The 24979-nt window shown below is 36.4% G+C and overlaps 1 long non-coding RNA gene across 1 annotated transcript in view; it reads left to right on the top strand.

The window, feature by feature from the left end:
• LOC115835376 overlaps positions 1-24247 on the top strand; it is a 42699-nt gene extending 18452 nt beyond the window's left edge. Inside the window, exons 3-4 of the long non-coding RNA XR_004030342.1 lie at positions 13251-13354; positions 24106-24247. This is a non-coding gene — a long non-coding RNA (uncharacterized LOC115835376). The remainder of the gene's footprint in view (positions 1-13250; positions 13355-24105) is intronic.
• The last annotated feature ends 732 nt before the right edge of the window (positions 24248-24979 follow it).

Genomic DNA, 24979 nt, shown 5'->3' with positions numbered 1-24979 from the left:
TCTCCATAATGGTGGTACTAAAATACATTCTCACCAATAATGTAAGATGATTTCCCTTTCTCCATATCCTAATCCGCATCAGTTATTGTCTGTGTTTTTGATACAGTACATTTTAAGACAGGCAACATGATATCACATTGTGGTTCTGATTTAAATTTCTCTGATGATTAGTGATGCTGAGTGTTTATTCATATACTTATATTAGATATTAGTATGTCTTCTTTTGAAAAAAAAAGTCTATTCAGAAATTTAGCCCATTTTTAAGTTGGATTATTTGAGTGCTTTTTCTTTTGTTTTTTTGCTATTGAATTGTTTGAGCTCTTTATATATTCTGGTTACTAAGCCCTCATTAGATAGATACTTGGCAAATATTTTCTTTCACTTTGTAGGTTGCCCCTTCACTTTCTTGGTTGTTTCCTTTTCTGTGTGTAAGCTTTTTAGTATCCTATTTTTTTTTTTATTTTTGCTTTGATTGACTGTGCTTTTGAAGTCTTACACACAAAAAATTCTTCACAGACCAACAACCTGTGGCACTTCCCCTGTGTTTTCTTCCAGTAGTTTCATAGTTTGCAGTCTTAGATTCAAGTCTTTAATCCATTTTGATTTCATTTTTGTGTATAAGGAGGAACAGGGGTCTAGTTTTATTCTTTTGCACATAGTTATCTAGTTTTCCCTGCACCATTTATTGAAGGGACTTAATTTTCCCTACTATAGGTTCTTGGTGTCTTTGTCAAACAAGAGTTGGCTGTAAATGCATAGATTTTTATTTGAGTCCTCTATTCTGTCCCATTGGTCTATGTGTCTGTTTGATGAGAGTACTATGCTGTTTTGATTACTACAGACTTGTAGTAAATTTTGCTGTTAGTTGGTTTGATGCTTCCAGCTTTGTTCCTTTTTCTCAAGGATATTTTGGCTATCTGGAGTTTTGGTAATTCCAGATAAATTTTAGAACTTTATTAATAATTTCTGTGAAGAATATTATTATTTTGATAGGTAATATATTAAATCTGTACATGGTTTTGGGTAGTTTTCTCATTTTAACAATATTAACTTTGTTCCATTCTAAGAGCATGAAATTTCTTTTTGTGATTTTTAATTTCTTTCATCAGCATTTTATAGCTTTCTTTGTATAGATCATTCTTTTTTTGTTAGATTTATTTGAAGTATTTGATTTTTTGTAGCTATTGTAAATGGGATTACTATCTTGATTTCTTTTTAGATTGTTTGTAGTTGCCATATGTAAATGTTACTGATTTTTGTAGGTTGATTTTTTTTATCTTACAACTTTACTGAATTTGTTCATCATTTCTAAAAATTTTTAGTGGAGTCTTTAGGTTTCTCTAAGTGTAAGATCATGTCGCCTGTAAACAGAGATAATTTGAATTTTTCCTTTCCAATTTGGATGCCCTTTATTTCTTTCTCATACCTAACTGCACTGGCCAGGGCTTCTAGTACTATATTAAATGAAAGTGGTAAAAGTGGGCATCCTTGCTTTGTTTCAGTCCTTAGAGGAAAGACCTTCAATTTCGCCCCATTCATTATGATGCTAGTAGTGTGTTTGTCATATATGATATTCATTATTTTGAGGTATTTTCCATCTGTAACTATTTTGGTGAGAGTTTTTGTCATATAAAGGGATGTTGAATTGTATCAAATGCTTTTATGGCAACTATTGAAATAATTATGTAGTTTTGTTCTTGATTCTGTTAATGTCATGCATTATGTTTATCGATTTGCATATGTTAAAACATTTCTGCATCCCTGGGATGAATCCCACTTGATCATGGTGTATTATCTTTTTAATGCATCATTGAATTCAGTTTGCTAGTATTTTACATCTATGTTCATCAGTGATTGCATCAGTCCGTTTTCACACTGCTATAAAGAATACCTGAGATTGGGGACTTTATAAAGAAAAGAAGGTTTAATTACCTGACAGTTCCCCATGGCTGGAGAGCCTCTGGAAACTTACAATTACCGCAGGAGGGGAAGCAAGGCACATCTTATATGGTGGCAGAAGAAAGAGACAGCTCGGGAGGAAGTGCCACACTTTTAAACCATCAAAACTCATGAGAACCCATTATCACAAGAACAGCATGGAAAAAAAATCTGCCCCGCATGATCCAATCACCTCCCATCAGGCCCTTCCCTAAGCACATGGGGATTACAATTCGAGATGAGATTGGTTGGGGACACAGAGCCAACCTGTATTAGTGATATTGGCCTGTAGTTTTCTTTTTTGTTGTGTGTCCCTTTCTGGTGTTGGAATCATGGTAATTCTGGACGCGTAGAATGAGGTTGAAAGTTATTCCTTCCTCTTCAATTTATTTGAAGAGTTTGAGTAGGATTGGTATTAGTTTATCTTCATATGGTTGGTAGAATTTGGCAATAAAACCATTAAGTTCTGAGCTTTCTTTTTTCTTTTTTTTTTTGAGACTCTTTATTATAGTCTTAATCTATTACTCGTTTGTGGCTTGTTGAGATTTTCACTTTTTTCATGGCTCAATCCTTGTAGGTTTTATATATCTGGGAATGTATCCATTTATTTTAGGTTTTCCAATTTGTTACTGTATACTTGTTCACAATAGTCTCTAATGATTCTTTGTATTTCTGAAGTCTCAGTAATTATGCCTTCTTTAATTGTTTTTCACTTTATTTACTTAGGCCGTCTCTCTTTTTTTCTTAGTCCAACTAACGATTTGTCAATTCTGTCTCTTCAAAGAACCAACTTTCCATTTCATGAATCTTCTGTATTATGTTCCTAGACTTAATTTCATTTATTTCTGCTCTGATCTTTATTATATCTTTCGTTCTACTAATTTTGGATTTGGTTTGTTTTTACTTTTCTAGTTCCTTGAGGTGTTATTGTTAGCTTGTCTATTTTAACTTTTTGATATAGGCATTTATTGCTATAAACTTCTCTGTCAGTTCTGCTTTTGCCATATCTCATAGATTTTATTATGTTGTATATCCATTTTCATTTGTTTCAAGATATTTTTTAAAATTCCTTCTATTCATACCTGGATTAGATAAATTTTAGTATTAGCACAGTGTTAGTCTCTAAGTGTTGTTATTCTTTGTTTTATTTAAAATATTAATATAAGCTCTAATCCCCAAATCTTTGAAGTTTTGGTGCCATGCTTATGTATATTATGTGTACCTATGTCTTAGTCCATTTTGTGCTGCTGTAACAGAATACCACAGACTGGTAAATTCATAATGAACACAAATTTATTGCTTTATGGCTCTGGAGGATGGGGCATCTAAGATTAAGCTACCAGCAGCTGTCAAGGGATTTCTTACTGTGTCATGCCATGGCAGAAGGGCAGGGATGGGGTGGGAGAGAGACAGAAAAGACAGAACTGAAATATTCATCTATAAGGAATGCACTCTTTAATTAACAGCATCAATCCGTTTATGAAGTTAGAAACTTCATAGACCTCTGCAAGGTTCTACCTCTTAATACTGTTACAATGGAAACTAAACTTCAACATGAATTTGAGAGGAGACAAACACACAAACCACAGCAATGTGTTGCTGTTCTTGTTTTTTCTTTTTCCTCTTGGAACGATAATGGTAATGGAGATAAAATGTAGAAAATTATTGAAAATATATTATAGAAAATTACTCTTCTGACATTATTCTAATTTTTCCCAGAGATAAAAAATATATTTTATTATAATATTTTAGCATTTTATTCAGCATCTGGGGGATTATAAGTTATCAATCATGTGGCAAAATCAAAAGTACATTATTATGATTATTCTATAAGAGATAACAGACAGAGAGGTTTTTGTGTATTTGTTGTTTTTTTTTTTTTAACTACTTTTTTTAGTGATGTGGAGTGTTACGGGCTACTTATTTTACCTCCAATTCATATGTTTAAATTTTAACACTCAGTGGGATTGTATTAGGTGGAGCTCTTGGATATTGAGTAGGTCATGATGAGATGAACACTCATTAAGGATATAAGTGCCTTTATAAAGGCGGTCCTAGAGAACTTCCTCATCCCTTCTCTCATATGAGGGAAAAAGCCACCTATAAAGAGCAAAAAGACAGCTACCTATAAACAGAAAGAGGGCCCTCAACAGACTCTGAATCTGCTGGCATCTTGATCTTAATCTTCTCAGCTTCCAAAATTATAACAAATAAGTGTTTGTTGTTTAAGCCACCCAGTCTATGGTATTTTGTTATTGATGCCTGAACAGACTAAGACAGGAAAGTTGTCTAATCACCTTTTTCTCTTCAATACACATCTTAATTGTAGTGAAGAAGTCATTTGCCTGATGAGAACACATGGACACCTAGAGGGGAACAGCCCACACTGGGGCCTTCTAGAAGGTTGAGACTAGAAGGAGGGAGAGGATCAGGAAAAATAACTATGGGCGTTAGGCTTAATAACTGGGTGATGAAATAATCTGTGCAACAAACCACCATGTCACAAATTTACCTATGTAACAAACCTGCACTTATATCCCTAACTTAAAATAAAATTAAAAAAAATAAGAAGTGATTTTGGCTGGGCACAGTGGTTCACATCTGTAATCCCAGCCCTTTGGGAAGCCAAGGTGGGCAGAGTGGTTGAGCTCAGGGGTTCAAGGCCAGCTTGGGCAATATGCAGAGACCCCATCTCTATTGAAAAGAAAAAAAGTAATTTGTCCAGTCTATAATATGTTTTTTAAATTTAGTTTTGAATTTATTTGACTTACTGATTTTTTTTTACATATACTCTAAGTCCTAGGGTACATGTGCACAATGTGCAGGTTTGTTACATATGTATATATGTGCCATGTTGGTGTGCTGCACCCATTGACTCATCATTTACATTAGGTATACCACTGTGTTCCTCCTTCTCCTCCTCCTCCCCCTCTTCCTCCTCCTAATCTTCTTCCTCCCCCTCCTCCTCCTCCTCCTTCTTCTTCTTCTCTAATTTTATTAGGTTTTAGGAAGTTCTACTTGTGGTGTCACATGGATTATAGTATTTTGGTATTCTTATATTTTATATTTTAAACACTGTATACTGGTCCACTTTATGGAAGTGCTATAATAATTTTTTATAATTTTGATTGTTGTAAACTGTATGTAATATAAAATATATCACCTCAATCAATTTTAAGTGTACAGTTCAGTAGTGTTAAGTATCATTCATGTAGTTTTGCAACCTATCTCCAGAACTATTTTCATCTTAAAAAACAAACATCCCATACCCTTTAAATATTAAATCACCAATCCCCTCTCCCCTCAGCCCCTGTCAACCAGAACTCTACTTTCTGTCTTATAATTAATCTTCAAAAAATCTACTATTGTGGAACATTTTGCAAACTTAATTTGATATTTGTTTCCACTAAACAAAGAATACCAGAAGGGTAGGATTTGATCTCTTGCATCCTTCATCCCAGAAACATAAGTCTCAACACATAATTTTGAAATGAATGCCTTTTGCTAAAAAGGACCTATTTACATTTGTTTCTTTTTAGTTTTTTGTTGTTTTTTTCAACTTTTAAGTTCAGGGGTACATTGCAGGATGTGTAGGTTTGTTACACAGGTAAAACTGTGCCATGTTGATTTGCGGCACAGATCATCGCATCACCTACGTATCAAGCCCAGCATCCATTAGCTATTCTTTTTGACAATCTCCCTCATCGCAACCCCCACCCTCTGAAAGGCCCCAGTGTCTGTTGTTTCCCACCATGTGCTCGTGTTTTCTCATTGTCCAGATCTCACTTGTAAGTAAGAACATGCAGTATTTGGTTTTCTGTTCCTGTGTAAGTTTGCTGAGCATAATGGCTTCCAACTCCATTCGTGTTCCTGCAAAGAACATGATCTCTTTCTTTTTTATGGCTGCATAGTATTCCATGGTTTATATGTAACTTTTTTTTTTTTTAGACAGAGTCTCACTCTGTTGCCCAGGCTAGAGTGCAGTGGCTCGATATTGGCTCACTGCAAGCTCCGCCGCCCGGGTTCATGCCATTCTCCTGCCTCAGCCTCCTGAGTAGCTGGGACCACAGGCACCCGCCACCATGCCCGGTGAATTTTTTTGTATTTTTAATAGAGATGGGGTTTCACCATGTTAGCCAGGATGATCTTGATCTTCTGACCTTGTGATCCACCCGCTTCGGCCTCCCAAAATGCTGGGATTACAGGCATGAGCCACCATGCCTGACCTATATGTAACACATTTTCTTTATCCGCTCTATCATTGATGGCATTTGGGTAGGTTTCATGTCTTTGCTATTGTGAATAGTGCTGCAAGAACATACAAATGCATGTATCTTTATAATAGAATGATTTATTTTCCTTTGAGTATATACCAGTAATGGGATTGCTGGGTCAAATGATATTTCTGCCTCTAGGTCTTTGAGGAATTGCCACACAGTCTTTCACAATGGTTAAGCTAATTTACACTTCCAGCAACAGTGTAAAAGTGTTTTTTTGCTTCATAAGCTCACCAGCCTCAGTTGTTTTTTGACATTTTTTTTTTTTTTTTTTTTTTTTTATACAGAGTCTCGCTCTGTTGCCAGGCTGGAGTGCAGTGGCACAATCTCAGCTCACTGCAACCTCTGCCTCCCATGTTCAAGCAATTCTCCTGCCTCAGCCTCCTGAATAGCTGAGACTACAGGTGCGTGCCACCACATTCAGATAATTTTTGTATTTTTAGTAGAGACGGGGTTTCACCATGTTGGACAGGATGGTCTTGATCTCTTGACCTCATGATCTGCCTGCCTCGGCCTCACAAAGTGCTGGGATTACACGTGTGAGCCACCGCACCTGGCATTTTTTTCACTTTTTAATTGCTATTGTGACTGGTGTGAGATGCATCTCATTGTGGCATTGATTTGCATTTCTCTAGTGATCAGTGATGTTGAGCTGTTTTTCATGTTTGATGGCCACATGTATGTCTTATTCTGAGAAATGTCTGTTCATGTCCTTTGCCCACTTTTTTATAGGGTTTTTTTTTCGTGAAAATTTGTTTAAATTCTTTGTAGATGCTGAATGTTATACCCTTGTCAGATGGATAGATTGCAAATATTTCTTCCCGTTCTGTAAGTTTTCTATTCATTCTCATGATAGTTTTTTTGTGTGTGCAGAAGCTCTTTAGTTAAATTAGATCCCATTTGTCCATTTTTGCTTTTATTGCAATTGGTTTTGGTGTCTTGAAATCTTTTCCCGTGCCTATGTCCTTAATGATATTGCACACATTTTCTTGTAGGGTTTTTATAGTTTTGAGCTTTACATTTAAGTCTTTAATGCAGCTTGAGTTGATTTTTGCATAGGTTGGAAGAAAGGGGTCCAGTTTCAATTTTCTGCATACAGCAAGCCAGTTGTCTCAGAACTATGTATTTATTTATTTATTTGGGATGGAGTCTTGCTTTTTTGCCCAGGGTGGAGTGAAGTGTCACAATCTCAGCTCACTGCAACCTCTGCCTCTTAGGTTCAAGCAATTCTCCTGTCTCAGCCTCACGAAGCTGGGATTACAGGCACACACCACCATGCCTGGCTGATTTTTTTGAATTTTTAGTAGAGATGGGATTTCGCCATATTGGCCAGGCAGAACCGTTTATTAAATAGGGAATCCTTTCCCCCATTTCATGTTTTTTTGTTAGGTTTGTCGAAGATCAGATGGTTATACGCATGCTATCTTATTCTGGGCTCTCTATTCTGGTTTCTTGGCTTATGTTCTTGTACCAGTATCATGCTATCTTGATTGCTGTAGTCTTGTAGCATAGTTTGAAGTTGGGTAGTGTGATGCCTCCAGCTTTGTTTTTTGTTATTTGTTTTTGTTTTGTTTTTGCTTAGAATTGTCTTTGGTTCCATATAAATTTTAAAATAGTTTTTTTTTCTAATTCTGTGAAGAGTATCAATGATAGTTTAATAGAATAGCATTGAATCTATGAGTGACTTTGGACAGTATGGCCATTTTCATGACGTTGATTCTTTCTATCCATGAGCATAGAATGATTTTCCATTTGTTTGTGTCATCTCAAATTTCTTTAAGCAGTGGCTTGTAGTTCTTCTTGAAGAGGTCCTTTACTTCCTTTGTTAGCTGTATTTCTAGGTATTTTATTCTTTTTGTGGCAATTGTGAATGGGAGTTCATTCATGATATCTCTTCTTGCCTGTTGTTGAAAACAGGTAAAATCTTTAAGAATCATCCAGTCAAAGAGTTGTCAAAAGCTAGTTGGCCATACTTTTTTTTTTTAACTACATATACTTCCAAAGGAAACGTTATAAAATGCATAGCATTTATTTAGACACATGACAATGGAAGAGTTGATTTATAATAAGCACCTTATTTTGTACTTATGTAATACAAAATACATCACTTACAGAAAACACACACATTCACCTCAAATTCTGTTTAATTGTATTTCCTGATTCATAATGCCTTTCATTTTAGCAGATTGTTTAACAGTTTTGAAATTTTAAAAAAGTGTTCCATTGAAAGTTGATCATACTTTATAAAAATTAAAAAAAATACAGAATATTAAGAATGCTCACTGCCCAATAGTGTGAAAGTCACCTGCAATTGTAATTAAATTTTCATGGTTATACTTTTGTTTTAACTAGATATTGAATGCTAATCTTCACATATATTGTATTGTACTAAAACATTTTATACTCATAATTTGAGAATCTTATAAAAAGTATTATAATAAAACAAAATATTCTTTCACAATTGGGAATGAACACTAAGTGGGTAAATTGGTATTGAGGCAGGATGGGGAATAAAGAGAGGTTTCTGTCCTGGTAAAATTGCCCTGGATTTATGTCTCCCATGTGGCAATGTTTAATAAGACTTTCTCTTAAAAATACTATTTTGACACTAATCCCTTAAATCTCATTTATACAACAGGGAAAAATGGATGAGCATAGCATAAGGATAAATGACAGCTATTGCAATAATCAACTGGGAAAAGAAAAACAAATTAAACCTAATTTTCTAACACTGTCTAATTGCAATTATATTTTTAAAAAGGTGCTTAACTATATCAATATGTTGTAATTAGACTAAGAAATGGAGGAGGGAATTAATGACAGAGAATAAATGTATAAAATTTCTAGTTCTTAACTTTGATCATGTATAAGAATCACCTGTAGGTTTTCTCTCTCTCTTGCTCTTGCTCTCTGTCTGCAAAAGAAGAGTGAAGAAGAGTAACCTAGACCCCAGGGATGATGTTATTTTTCTTATAAAAAAATCAGTTTATTAAAATCTCTGGAAAATAAACTTGGAAGTTCATGTACACAACCACATGCAAAGGAGTTAACTTGTATATTTTTCTCTAACATGTAAGTTGATGCCTACTGAGAAAACGAGATTTGTCTATTCATGCAGGGAATTTATGTTTGATATTTCAACTCAATCAATTGTAATTAAATTGAGACTAATTAAAATGGAAAATCAAAAACAAGTGAATTGACAAGGTGAATCATTCCCATAAGATTAAGAAGAAATTTAAAATTAAAAGTAATTTTCTCAGGCAAAGAGAAAATTATCATCATTATAGGTCAATTACCTAAGGCATTCTTGAGTACTTTTATTGTAAGAAATAATGAACATAGGGCTCCACATTGTTAAGATTACAAAAAGGAAAAAAAATGGCCAAGAAATTAATTTTAACTTTTCGTTCCTATAATTATGAATATAGTACATATTTATTAAACAATAATCTACCCATGGAGATGTGCCTAAGGCATCTGCAATTGTGGTAGAATTAAAGAGCTGGTGTTATGAGTTATTTGTAATTGAAAAACATAATTTTAATTTATAGATATTCAGATATGTCTATGTCAATCATTTTTAAGTAAATATAGAAGCATGTTTGCTTTGTTTTCTACTGACTTTAAGAGTAAAAACAAGGCCAGGCGCAGTGGCTCACGCCTGTAATCCCAGCACTTTGGGAGGCCGAGGAGGATGGATCACCAGGTCAGGAGATGGACACCATCATGGCTAACACAGTGAAACCCCGTCTCTACTAAAAATACAAAAAATTAGCCGGGTGTGGTGGCAGGCACCTGTAGTCCCAGCTACTTGGGAGGCTGAGGCAGGAGAATGGCATGAACCTGGGAGGCGGAGCTTGCAGTGAGCTGAGATCCAGCCACTGCACTCCAGCCTGGGCGACAAAGCAAAAACCCTGTCTCAAAAAAAAAAAAAAAAGGAGGAAAAGCAAGGGTCCTGATTTTTGGTTCTCTACCATGTTGAAAAATTACATGTGAGTTTTTTAAGTGAAAAAAATAGTAGAGCCATATAAATTTGCTAGTTTTATAAATTGAAATCAATCAAATAGTACCAATTTTATTTAATTTAACGTATACTATCAAATTCAATTTGTCTAATCTCCCCCAAACGATAACAGGGGCCCAGAAAAGATTCGAATTTTTTCTGAGGTTGACAGTAATTCAATAACAGGGTGGAAATAGAAGCAGGACATTTTGACGTCTATTAAAATACTCTGGCTTATTCCACAAAATATCAAGTAACAACTTGTTTATAAATCATATACTGGAGTGAATACCTATGAGTTTGTGTGCATTAAAAAATATGCTGGGAATTTTTAGACAGCTAGTCTATTTTTATGTCAGGATACATTTTTCTTAAGCCTAAGGATATAAATTCAGGTGGGGCCACATGCCTCCTCCTTTTTTTTTTTTTTTTCAGTCTTGCTCTATCGCCAGACTAGAGTGCAGTGGCACAATCTCAGCTCACTGCAACCTCCGCCTCCCGGGTTCAAGTGATTCTCCTGCCTCAGTCTCCTGAGTAGCTAGGATTACAGGTGCCTGCCACCACGCCTGGCTAATTTTTTGTATTTTTAGTAGAGATGGGGATTCATCATGTTCGTTGGGATGGTCTCAATCTCTTGACCTCATGATCCACCCACCTCGGCCTCCCAAAGTGCTGGGATTACAGGTGTGAGCCACCCCACCTGGCCACACATGCTTCCTTCTAATCAAGATGTTTAAAGAAAAGGCAACTGCAGGACTGGGCATGGTGGCTTACCCCAGTAATACAAGCACTTTGGGAGGCCGAGGTGGGTGGATCACCTGAGGTCAGGAGTTCAAGACCAGCCTGCCCAACATGGCAAAACCCTGTCTCTACTAAAAATTCAAAAATTAACCGGGCATGGTGGTGGGTGCCTGCAGCTCCAGCTACTCGGGAGGCTGAGGCAGGAGAATGGCTTGAATCCAGGAGGCAGAGGTTGCAATGAGCTGAGATTGTACCACTGCACTCCAGCCTGGGTGACAGAGCGAGACTCCTTCTCGAAAAAAAGAAAAAAGCAAGGCAACTCCCTAGGATTTCAAGTTCCATGCCTGGATCTCACTTGTCACAGTCCTAGCCAAGACTTCGATTGTGACTTTGTCCTGGGTTAGTGCAAGGCCTCCTAACTTTAGCGGCCCTCTCCTGTCTCTTTCAGGAGCAGCTTCAGCAATATGTCTAGAATGAAAATTCGATCACCCTGCCTCCAACACCTACACACACTCCCCTTTAAAAATGTGCCCTGACATTCCTGTGCTGTTAGAAATAATTTTAAATTTGCTATCATGGCTTTCAAAGCCTCATTATCTTTTCATACATTAATCTCAGATTTCTAATTTTTCATTTCTGGATGCTTCCTGCTACTGTTCAGTTCCCCACAGACACCACACAGAGTACAACAGATAACAGTTACACTGAACAACTTTTTAGTTTTTCAAAATGTGTATTGCTCTCTCTCCTATTCCATTGTCTGCACAATTATTCCTATTCTCTTTGTACAACATGCTTACTGTACATATTTTGATGTACAACATCAAAATATACAGATTTTATCAACAATGTTTGAATTTCCTTATTTCTGAAATTAAGGTTTTCTTGTACGTTTGTTTTGTTTTGTTTTGTTTTGTTTTGTTTTGTTCTTGAGACAGAGTCTTTCTTTGTCACCCAGGCTGGAGGGCAGTGGCGTAATCTCAGCTCACTGCAACTTCCACCTCCCAGGTTCAGGCAATTCTCCTGTCTCAGCTTCCCGAGTAGCTGGGATTACAGGCACCCACCACTACGCCCAGCTAATTTTTGTATTTTTAGTAGAGACGGGGTATCATCTTGTTGGTCAAGCTGGTCTCGAACTCCTGACCTCAGGTGATCCACTTGCCTCGGCCTCCCAAAGTGCTGGGATTACAGGCGTGAACCACTGCACCCGGCCAAGATTCTTAATGTAATATGTGTGTATGTGAGAAAGACAGTGAGGGAGGTTGTTGGGAGAGGGTTTTCTGTGCTTGTATTTTCTTGCCCTGCATCCATTTTCCTGTTTTGCTAATAGCGAGTTTCTTTAGAAAATCATCCCTCTTCATGCTCATATATGTAGTCATGGGAAGCCTGCCGCGGAGGTGGGCTGCTGACAGTGAGACCTGTAATGAGGCATAAAATTAGGTGAGGGGGCGCCGGGGAGGGGGGGGATCACAGGTCGGAGATGGACCATCTGGCTAACACGTGAAACCCGTCTCTACTAAAAATACAAAAAATTAGCCGGGCACCTGTAGTCCCAGCTACTCGGGAGGCTGAGGCAGGAGAATGGCATGAACCCAGGAGGCGGAGCTTGCAGTGAGCCGAGATAGTGCCACTGCAGTCCGGCCTGGGCGACACAGCGAGACTCCGTCTCAAAAAAAAAACAACAAAGAAAAGTATTTTTTATTGTGATTGTAAGATGCATAGATTTGAGTTGTGACATCACATAGATAGTGCCTAAGAGTGAATACTACATGGAAGTGGAAGAGGGAAATCAAACACTGTTTGAGCCTTTGGGTCCAGGCATTTTTGAAGATAACTAACTTGCTTTTATATTTTCATGTCTCAAAAAATCTATTTGCTTAAGCCATATAATCTGATTTGTCAGGAACTGTTTTATTCTATTGCAGATTTGTTTATTGTATTGTAAACTCTAGCTAGCTTAATTACACAGAAATATATTACAGATTATTAAGTTTAGAATTTATGGAATAGAGAAGCAAAAAAGTTTGAGTCTCCCCATCAGGAAAAGTGACTTTACTATATCATTGCCCAACTTGTAACCTCCATGGTGATGGGGACTATGTACTAGAAACTCCACTGTGGCATCCCCAGAAAAAACATATGTTACTACTGCTCTACTTGAAAAGAGATGGCCTCTTCCCAGATGAATGTTATCTCACATTGCTCGATTTTGCATTTATATCTTGTGTGTCTACTCTGAGTATCTTAGCTTTGAGAAAATATTGGAAATGTTTTTCTTTCCTTTCCAGACTCTATGGCACAAAGAGGCACTACAGTAAATCCCAGAATTTATTCTGACTGAAGCAATATGCAACTGGCAAAACTGGCAGCTGAAAGGATCCTGAATCAGAAGGTAGTGTGACCATCATTTCTCCAGCTTACCTTACTAGCTCAATGTTGCACTCTGAAAATTACCATATTTCAATTCTACATTGGTACAGAAAATCTTAGCATGTATGATGGTGTTGTTAACCAATTTTCAGTAACTTATGAAACTTACGACATTTTTCTTTTTTGAGACAGAGTTTTGCTCTTTTTGCCCAGGCTGAAGTGCAATGGTGCGGTCTTGGCTCACTGCAACCTCTGCCTCTAGGGATCAAGTGATTCTCCTACCTCAACCTCCCGAGTAGCTGGGATTACAGGCACTGAACACCACACCTGGCTAATTTTTCTATTTTTAGTAGAACCCGAACTTCACTATGATGTTGGCCAGGCTAGTCTCAAACTCCTGCTCTCAAGTGATCCGCTCGCCTCGGCCTCCCAAAGTGCTGAGATTACAGGCATGAGCCACCCCGCCCAGACCCAAAGCTTATGACATTTTTATAACTCATCAGGGATATCTCAAGAGGTAATCAGCTAAAATACTATCCATTGGTGGCTGAGCACAGTGGCTCATGCCTGTAATCCCAGCACTTTGAAAGAAAAAAATTGTGGATTGCTTGACGACAGGAGTTCCAGATCAGCCTGGCCAACATGGAGAAACCACTTCTCTACTAAATATACAAAAAATTAGCCAGGAGTGGTGGTGCACACCTGTAATCCCAGCTACTTGGGAGGCTGAGGCACAAGAATCGCTTGAACCCAGGATGCAGAGGTTGCAGTGAGCCAAGATTGCGCCACTGTGCTACAGCCTGAGTGATACAGCAAGACTCAGTCTTAAGAAAATATCTATTGGCTTACCTAAGCATGTAGAATCACTAGTGGCTTTATGTTTCTTAAAAGAAACTCTGGAAGAGCCATTCTAGCCTTCAGTTCATTTCTTTCCATTCCTTAGAATACAGGCCCCCAAACAATCCATAATTACCAAGTGTAGACTTAGACAGGCAAGGTTTGTGTGCCTTTCTCCACCACACACAAATTTTCAAAGGAGTAAAGCATGTGGTATCTCTATTAAATATTACAAAGTGTCAAAATTACAGGGTATAACTATGTAATTTGTGAAACATATGCTCTGTTTCTATGTTTTCATTAAAATTATAAAATCAGAATTTCTCATTATAGTATGAAATATAAACACTCACTTGGAATAAGTTGCTAGCACAATCTGGATAGGAGCTGCTGTGGTTTTCGTGGTTAGAGGCTGTATTAGTTTGTTTCCATGCTGCTGATAAAGACATACCCAAGACTGGACAATTTACAAAAGAAAGAAATTTAATGGACTCACAGTTCCACATGGCTGAGAAGGCCTCATAATCCTGGCAGAAGGTGAAAGGCATATCTCACATGGCAGCAGACAAGAGAAAAGAGAGCTTGTGCAGGAGAACTCCCATTTTTAAAACCATCAGACCTTGTGAGACTTATTCACTATCATGAGAACAGCACAGGAAAGACTTGATGCTATGTTTCAATTACCTCCCACTGGGCTCCTCCCATAACACATGGGAATTCAAGTTGAAATTTGGGTGGGGACACAACCAAACCATATAACTCCACTCCTGGCCCCTCTTAAATCTCATGTCTTCACATTTCAAAATCAATCATGCCTTCCCAACAATCTCCCCAAGTCTTAACTCATTTCAGCATTAACTCAAAAGTCCATAGTCCAAAGTCATATCTGAGACAAGGCAAGGACCTTCAACCTATGAGCCTGTGAAATCAAAGGCAAGTTAGTTACTTCTTAGACAAAATGAGGGTACAGAGGTTGGGTAAATACAGCCATTCCAAATGGGAGAAATTGGCCAAAACAAAGAGGCTGCAGTACCCATGCAAGTCCGAAATCCCGCTGGGCTGTCAAATCTTAAAGTTGCAAAATGATCTCCTTTAATTCCATATCTCACATGCAGGTCATGCTGATGCAAGAGTTGGGCTCCCACAGCCTTGGGAAGCTCTGCCTCTTTGGCTTTGCAGGGTATAGCTTCCCTCCTGGCTGCTTTTGTGCAGTAGTATTGAGTGTGTTCAGCTTTTCCACGTGTGCAGTGCTAGTTGTCAGTAGATCTACAATTCTGGGGTCTGGAGGATGGAGTCCCTCTTCTCACAGCTCCACTAGGTAGTGCCCCAGTAGGGACTCTGTGTGGGGGCTCTGACCCCTCATTTCCCTTCTTCCCTGACCTAGCAGAGGTTCTCCATGAGGGTCCTGCCCCTGCAGAAAACTTCTGCCTGGACATCCAGTCATTTCCAAACATCCTCTGAAATCTAGGCAGAGGTTCCCAAACCTCAATTCTTGACTTCTGTGCACCTGCAGGCTGAACACCTTATGAAAGCTGTCAAGGCTTGGGGCATGCGCCATTTGAATCCATGGCCCAAGCTGTACCTTGGCCCCTTTTAGTCATGGCTGGAGTGGTTGGGATGCAGGGCTCAAAATCCCTAGGGTGCACACAGCATGGGGACCCTGGATCCAGCCCACAAATCCATTTTTTCCCCCTAGGCCTCCAGGCCTGTGATGGGAGCATCTGCCATGAAGACTTCTGACATGCCTTGGAGACATTTTCTCTGGTGTCTTGGGGATTAACATTCAGCTCTTTGTTACTTATGCAAATTTGTGTAGCTGGCTTGAATTTCTCCTCAGAAAATGGAATTTTCTCTTCTAGTGCATTGTCAGGCTACAAATTGTTCAAACTTTTATGCCCTGATTCCCTTTAAACTGAAAGCCTTTAACAGCAACCAAATCACCTCTTTAATCCTTTGTTGCTTGGAAGTTTCTTCTGTGAGATACCCTAAATCATCTCTCTCAAGCTCAAAGTTCCACAAATCTCTAGACCAGATGCAAAATGCCACCAGTCTCTTTGCTACAACATAACAAGAGTCACTTTTGCTCCAGATCCCAGTAAGTTCCTCATCTCCATCTGAGACCACCTCAGCCTGGATTTTGTTGTCCATATTATTATCAGAATTTGGGGCCAAGCCATTCAACAAGTTTCTAGGAAGTTCCAAACTTTCTCACAGTTTCCTGTCTTCTTCTGAGCCCTCCAAACTCTTCCAACCTCTGCCTGTTACCCAGTTCCAAAGCCACTTCCATATTTTGGGGTATGTTCTCAACAACACCCCACTCTACTGTTGGCAATTTACTGTACTCGCCTGTTTTCCTACTGCTGATAAAACATGCCTGAGACTGGGAAGAAAAAGAGGTTTAATGGACTTACAGTTCCACATGTCTGTGGAAGCCTCACAATCATGGTGGAAGGCAAGGACCAGAAAGTCATGTCTTACATGGATGGTGACAGGCAAAGAGAGAGAGAACTTGTGCAGGAAAACTTCTATTTTTAAAACCATGAGATCCCGTGAGACTTAATCACTATCACTGGAACAGCACGAGAAAAACTTGCTCCTACATTTCAATTACCTCCCACCAGGTTCCTTCCACAACATGTGGCAATTCAAAATGAGATTTGGGTGGGGATACATTCAAGCCATATCAGAGGAAAATATGCTTTAACTTATAGTGATACTTCATGACAACCCACAGAAGCATATTTGTTCTTCCAGCCCTTAAATATTTTAGATTACCACTCTCAAGAAGATAGGGTATATTCCCTACTTCTGTTTATATCAATAGCCAGCCATCCCTTCCCCATTATGTTTAATCCATGCTAAAGTTCTGATTGTTACTCTAAATTTATTTCTGGCTTAGGGCCTTGTCCTTTTAATTTACTTTGTCTGAGTCCAATTCTACCCACCCAGACAGATTTGACCTCTGGCTCCCAGAAACAATTGTCTAGTTTTATTTTTTCTATTTTTATCACTATCTGAAATTATAGAATTAATGTGTATTTAAGTTGTATATTTTCTACTCTGACATCAGCACCCAATCTAGTTAAGAACAGGACATCATCTTTCTTCAAAACTGTGCTAGGGGCTGGATTACAGCACATATATAAAGAGGAATTTGAATAAATATTTGCAGAGTTAGTGATAGAATAATTTTTAAAATGAAAAAATAAATTTTAGGACAATTTTTGAAGGTTCTGAATGTGGCCATCTAGAGAACTTTTTAAAGCTCTAAATTTTCTTATTATTTTCCTAATATAGATTAGAGACACACCTGTAAAAGGAAGATGATAAGTTAGCCCTAGATGGCCCATAATTACGTTAAATAATGAATATTAAACAATAATAATGACCTGGTTTATGAACATTCCACTTATTCCCCTAATGATGCTTTTGTTATTTAACTGAAATTGAGATTATTAAATTTAATCACCTACCACTTCAGACATCTTCCATTATGTTATAATTAGGAGCAAAGGACTGATGAGGGAATGTACTCACTTCTTTTAGGAGATTTTCTTGTGAGCATATTTGTCCCCATTTGTGATACTTTAAAAAGGCTAATGCAATTTAAAATAATGTCTATTTTTTACTTATTAGTTAATATAGTCTTTTTAAAAAGTGTATAATGTACAACCTAGTTTTGCCCTTGTACCATATATATAAAAACAGTGTTGTGCTTTTTTTATAAAATATACTTCTCCTCCAGAAGAATATATATTTCTACCTTCTCCAAAACTATACCCTTATCTATCTACATATATACCCAGTTCAACATAATCCATGTCTACTTTTAAATTTTTCATAATTTCCAATACATCTTAGTAGTTTTTAAATATTCTTCATCATTTATTTCATCATAATTTTTGGATTTATCTTTCCTTTAAGATTTATCAATCATAATTTAAGTCAAGATATGGGCGAAGGATATGAACAGACATTTCTCAAAAGAAGACATTTGTGCAGCCAAAAAACACATGAAAAAATGCTCATCATCACTGGCCATCAGAGAAATGGAAATAAAAACCACAATGAGATACCATCTCACACCAGTTAGAATGGCGATCATTAAAAAGTCAGGGAACAACAGGTGCTGGAGAGGATGTGGAGAGATAGGAACACTTTTACACTGTTGGTGGGACTGTAAACTAGTTCAACCATTGTGGAAGTCAGTGTGGCGATTCCTCAGGGATCTAGAACTAGAAATACCATTTGACCCAGCCATCCCATTACTGGGTATATACCCAAAGGATTATAAATCATGCTGCTATAAAGACACATGCACACGTATGTTTATTGTGGCACTATTCACAATAGTAAAGACTTGGAACCAACCCAAATGTCCAACAACGATAGACTGGATTAAGAAAATGTGGCCCATATACACCACGGAATACTATGCAGCCATAAAAAATGATGAGTTCATGTCCTTTGTAGGGACATAGATGAAACTGGAAACCATCATTCTCAGCAAACTATTGCAAGGACAAAAAAACCAAACACCACATGTTCTCACTCATAGGCGGGAATTGAACAATGAGAACACATGGACACAGGAAGGGGAACATCACACTCCGGGGACTGTTATGGGGGGGGAGGGGAGAGGGATGGACTTAGAAGATATACCTAATGGTAAATGACGAGTTAATGGGTGCAGCACACCAATATGGCACATGTATACATATGTAACAAACCTGCACGTTGTGCACATGTACCCTAAAACTTAAAGTATAATAATAATAAAATTAAAAAAAAATTTCACTTCACACACACAAAAAAGATATGTTGATTATTTCTTTTTTATTTACAAAGATGGCCTTCAAGTTCCCAGAGAAAAGACATATTATAAAAAAAAAATTTGTGTGTGCTAAAATCAAGCATTTTTAGGCAGTTATTTTAGTTTTAAGAAACTATATTTACTCAAGAAAAATAAACAAAAATGTTTTTACTTCTGAATAACTAGAACAAATGTTTTTGATAAATCTTAGCAGATTTAGAATAAGTGCAGAATAGATTGCCACTTATGATTTTACTGAATCCAAATATTACATAGTAATCTCATAATGGGTAAATAGAAAAAAATGTGTTTCACAACTTGATTTATTAACATACTCTAGTGATTTAATTAGAGTATATTTATACATATACCCATAAATCTTATACATGTACAAAACTTATAGAAACCATCAAATTATTTTTAATAATTGAGTTCATATTTTATAATATACTTGGATTATTTAATGTAAAAATTGACATTTTTTATTTTTCCATTAAAAAGAAGAGTAAGTGAACTAAAACTTAGTTAAATAAAATGTTTAACAAGCTGGATAATTTATACTAGTGAATGGGTTATACTGATACAGATAACGAATTAGTCACATGCATTTAAAATTTTAATGTTTTTAATTTATTTTACATAAGCTGTACATTATATATAATATTTATTTATTTAATTCACTATAGGCTTGAAGGTGCACAAATTTTATATATGCTTTAAATAAACAATATATGAGATATTCTGCAATGATAACATAATGTTGATTTTCTCATATGTGTACTGGTTATTTAATCCACTAACAAAATTCAGATAAAATCGTAGGTAACTTTACTTTTGTAGTATTTTAAAAACACAATTAAGTATATATGCAATAAATTTTATTTTAAAAATGTTGCAACAATTTCTAGCCACTAAAGAGAAGGCTTTTGTTGTTTTTATTCATGCCTGTACCATTCAACTTTCATTAATAGCATTTGTTCGAATACATTTATTACAGAACTCCTCAATTTGAATCCAGGCTCTATGCCAGGTATTGGAATACAATAATGAGCAAGACAGAAGAATTTACCTGGTAGCAGGGTAGGAAGATGACCATCTTTTCATCAGAATAACTGTATAGTAGTGTAGACAGGAAGTAAAATGCAAGTATGTCTTGAAAGAAAACAACATTATCTCCGTGATTGATACATGAAGTGGTCATCTCAATATGATCAATTATGTTTGGAAAGAGAAATTCACTCAAAAATATAAGAATGGACTTTTAGTCTCACTTCCCTTATTCTAGTCTTTCTGTAATCTTGAAAGTGACACAGCCTTTCGTGGTATTTTTCTGGGTTGTAAAATGTGAAAAAAGATTATTCACATCTCAAAATTACTATCAGAATTAAATGAAAGAATTTGCATAAGATATTGATCTGCAGTACAGTATTTCAAATAACTCAAACACACACATACATATTTGTAATATATATATATATATATATGAAAAAAGGCAGATAATGTCATTGTAATCTAGGTGATAGAAAAATTACGAAAATACTAAATGATCAATTTGTTGGTAGATTAAAATCTGAGCCCTGAATTTGTTACGGTGCAATTTTTGGTTAATCTTTTTCTTAGAATTTGAAATTTAACATTTTTATTCTTCACCACAGTGAGAATAAATGAGAAAATGAAATCTCAGGGGAACTTCTTTGATTTCCTGCTTCAGATCTTTTCTCTGTGTTAGGGATCTATATTGCATAGTCTTCTTTTGATCTCTATCTGAAAAGGCCACTGAAAACAGGTAGAAACTTTGGTATGAAAAGTGCTATATGGACCCTTAAAGAAGAGTTTAATAAAGATATTCCAGGTATATTAGAACTATGTTAAGTCCAATTAATATTTTTTAAAAGACTAATAATAGGTCTCCTTATATATTTATCATCTCCCATTATACAATGGTATTAGATTTATAATTATATAAGATTTTGCCCAAAGACTAAAGGTCAAAAGTAGATATAGAAAGCATCTAATGAAGAATATTAGATACCAATATTTTAAAATAGCCTTTAATGATGATAGAAAAATTAAATAATCCTGTGTAAAATGGGCCAAAATTTAAAACACAAATTCCACAGAAAATGATGCAAATATCTAACTGACATATACAAAGTCTTTATATAATTAGGGAAAAGATTATCAAAAATATTACAATATCAATGAATAGTTTGGAAAATCAAACAATGTAATTATATCCAGTGCCTGTTAAAGCACATGGGAGTCCTCATACATTACTGGTGGAACTGTAAGATGCTATAGTGTTTAGAAACATTATCCAGAAGGATATTTTTAAATAAAATTAAATGTGCTTATTATATGCTCAAGCAAGTAATATTATTTTTGGAAAATTATTCTGCAGAAATAAATGTAACTGTAAACACAGAATAAACACATACACAAAATCACATGCACCATATTTGATGATAATAAAAACTAGAATTCTCACATACAGGAAAATTATTGAAACATATTATATAAGCATATAATGAATTAATATCAGTAAAATATGGGTTAATTTAAAAAAATATTGACTATATGCCTCCTGTTTTCAATAGGCCCACTATTTGAAGCCTTGATTATACAATAATCATTAAAATAAGTGGTTGAACTGTAAGGCTGTACCAATACTGGTTGGTGTGACAGCATGCAATATCTCACTGCCACAGACATAGGGGGGTTCATGCCTACTCTTAGGCTCTGCTCCAATGACCTCCACTAGGGGCTCATGAGAAATAATGAGGTTGGGGGCAGGTTGGGAGACTGGAGAAAGTTGCTTCCACAGAGCTGTACTGCAGAAGGGGAGCAGCTGCTACTGCAGCAAGGAGAAAGTCTTGTTTACATCATGTTTCCTCCAAGGAGCAAAAGCTTTAAACTGCTTGGACAGGAGCAACAATCTTGTTATTCTGAGAGAACAGGAGAAGATTTACTATAGCTGGAGAAAAAGAAAAAGAAAAAAGTCCTCTATCCCTGGGAAAGGGAAAAAATATATGTCTACCAAGAGAATCAGAAGGCTCTTAGTGATATGAAAGTGGCAGAAACCCTGATGAAACCCCACATCTGAGACTTGGTAGCACAGGATCTGCCTAAGACTGAGACTAAAACTGGACACCAAAGAAAATTCACCTTCTTCAACCCCCACCAGGTTAGCCAGCACTAATTAACAAACAATAGCAATCTATAGCTGTGGGAGGGAAAAAAGAGCATAGAATGATGTCCTCTCTAGGTACAAGCACATGATGAAGACCTAAAGCTAAGCACAGTGCAAGAAAATCCTTTAGAAAACCACAGCCCACATTAAGCACATGGTGACACTGAAGATATTTGAAGGTAATGATGCAAGGAAGACAAAGACAAACTCCCAAACCTGCTCAACTTCTAAGTAGTGGGAAAAAATTAATCATGATAATGGCTGAGGAAAACAACTGGGATTAATATGTTAAAGCTGCTGGGAAGGCAACACACATAAACACATGAGAAATTTCAGAATAGAGATGGAAAGTATAAGGAAAAGAAAAATTGAAATGTGAAATACAAAAATCATGGCACCATCAAGGTAAAAAAGACCACAATTTATCAACACGTAAATCTGCAAAACTAGGAATTATCTTCTATTTTCATCCTTACCAACTTAGATCTCAAATCTGTCCAAGCGTTGCCATATATATTACCAAAACCTTGGTAACAAGTTACTATTATTTTTTGCCTAAATCAAGAGTTAAGAAACATTTTCTAGAAAGATACATACAATAAATATTTAGGCTTTGTGGATCATTGGATCTTTGTGGCAACTATTTAATTCTGCCATTAGAGTGAAAAAAGCAGTCATATACAATATATACAAAAGTGAGGATGGCTACTTCTTTAGTTTGAATGTGCCCCCCAAAAGTTCTTAATTTGGAATTTCATTGCCATTGTGGCAGTTTTAAGAGATGGAGCTAATTGGAGGATATTAGTTCCTAAGGATCTCATCTTCCTAGATGAACAAATGCCATTTTTTCAAAACTGGGTCTCTTGTCTTAGGAGTTCCATCGTCTTTTCCTCTCTGTTTCACGTACTCTTGCCCTCTCTCATTCTCTCTCACCCATCCATTTTCTGCCCTTCCACTATGGGATGACCCTTTCCAATTGCCAACACCAAATGGTAAACTCTTGGACTTCCCACCCTCAAAAGCACTGGCCAAATAAACTTCTGTTCCTTATAAGTTGCCTAGTCTGTAGTGTTCTCCTATAGCAGCAGAAAACAGGCTGAGATGGCTACATTCCAATATAATATTATTTACACAAACAGTCAGTGTGTCAGATTTAAGCTACAGACCATCACTGGTGACCCTTGGCCTAAGCTAAAATGTCCTGTAATGTGTACCCCACAGAACTGCAGATCTTTATTTATAAAATATAAATCTGATAATGTTGTTTTCTTATTTGAAATACATCAGTGGTTTTTCCACATACACTATAGTATACAAAATAAAGCCTCTTCTATTTCTACCTATATTTCCAATTTACTATAATTTTGTATATCACTATATTAAAGAAATTGTCTTTGTACAACTAAATCCAAATGTGGTCTCCCAAGCTTCTGTTTCTCAGAAGATTGCTTCCCACATAATGCATAGCACAACCCATCACAATAGTATCATTTGTTTATTTCTCTCTATTTTTATTTTCACCATTCTAAGATAAGGTGCAAGAGTGAAGGGATTAGGACTAACTGTACAACGCTGGCATCTTCGGTTTCAAATACGTGCTCAGTGAACATTTGTTGAATGCATGAGTGAATGAAGGAACTGCACAGAATAAGAGATGACAAGTTGAGTGTAGTAATATGCTAGGGATTGACAACTAGATGATAGATCTTCAAATCTCTCACACAAACAAACGTGACTTAGGGTAAAGCTCTCAGAGCTATCATCAGTTTAGAAAACATTTGCTCTATGCTTGTCACATAATATACATTGTTTCACTTTTTTTGAGAAAAAAATACTGGGGTAAACTTTGAAGTGTTACAATGATGCAAGATTTTGAGCATTTGTTTGTTTTTTGATCTGTTGTTTTTTTCTCTTCATTTCTCATGTAATTAAGGATTTTAAATGCCGTTTTGGCACAGGATATCAGAGCACAAGCATGGTGAAGAGGAATCTGTGTCAGGAAGAAGGTGGAAAAGATGTGACATTGGTTAAACAGAGAATTGATAAAATAAGAAAACAAGTTGAAAAAATAAAACCAGGTGCCAAATTTCTCAAAGCCAGAGAATGGATTAAAAATATAGAATGGAAATAAACAAGTATGAAGCCTGATGATTAAACTGGATGTATCAGTAATGAAATCATGGAATCTAAAAAAAATCAATATAAATGTGTATGGATACATATATGGAGAGAGAGACAGAGAAACAGACAGACAGACGGAGAGGCCAAGCAACTGGTACAAGTGATACCCTAATCACGATGAGGGTACTAAACCCTCAGATCTTGGTTCTCAATAACATGCTCCATTGAAAAGAATGAGGGCTGATTCTGGGGCTGGTGCAGAAAAATTACAAGATGATCCTGGAATATATATTGTTAAAAATTAAGACTGTTGAAAGGAATAATAAGGTCATCCTGAAAGATTAAATTGTTGTCTGTTTGAGAATTTAAATAATTAATGGCAAAATGGATTACTACTCATTGAATCAAAGAGAAAAACATGAGCCCATATTGTTATAAATAAGTAAATGCATATATTGAAAGCTTAATTAGAAACATAGTTTCAAAACAAACTCCCCTAAAATACCTAAGAGTGGTAAATTTGTAGAGCATTTCTTTCTTTGTAGTAGAGGAGCCTAGCTAGCTTTACCTTAATCAAGTGATCAGTGTGAATATCATCAGGACAAATCAAAAACATGCACCACCTGAGAGCACGTAAAGAGAGCACAGCATCTCTTTGTGATATTTTCACTAAACATGCATACCTT

The sequence above is a fragment of the Nomascus leucogenys genome, chromosome 6 (assembly GCF_006542625.1).
Source record: "Nomascus leucogenys isolate Asia chromosome 6, Asia_NLE_v1, whole genome shotgun sequence".
Lineage (NCBI taxonomy): Eukaryota > Metazoa > Chordata > Mammalia > Primates > Hylobatidae > Nomascus > Nomascus leucogenys.
The sequence above is the reverse complement of the archived record's forward strand: the minus strand, read 5'-3'. Positions and strand labels throughout refer to the sequence as shown.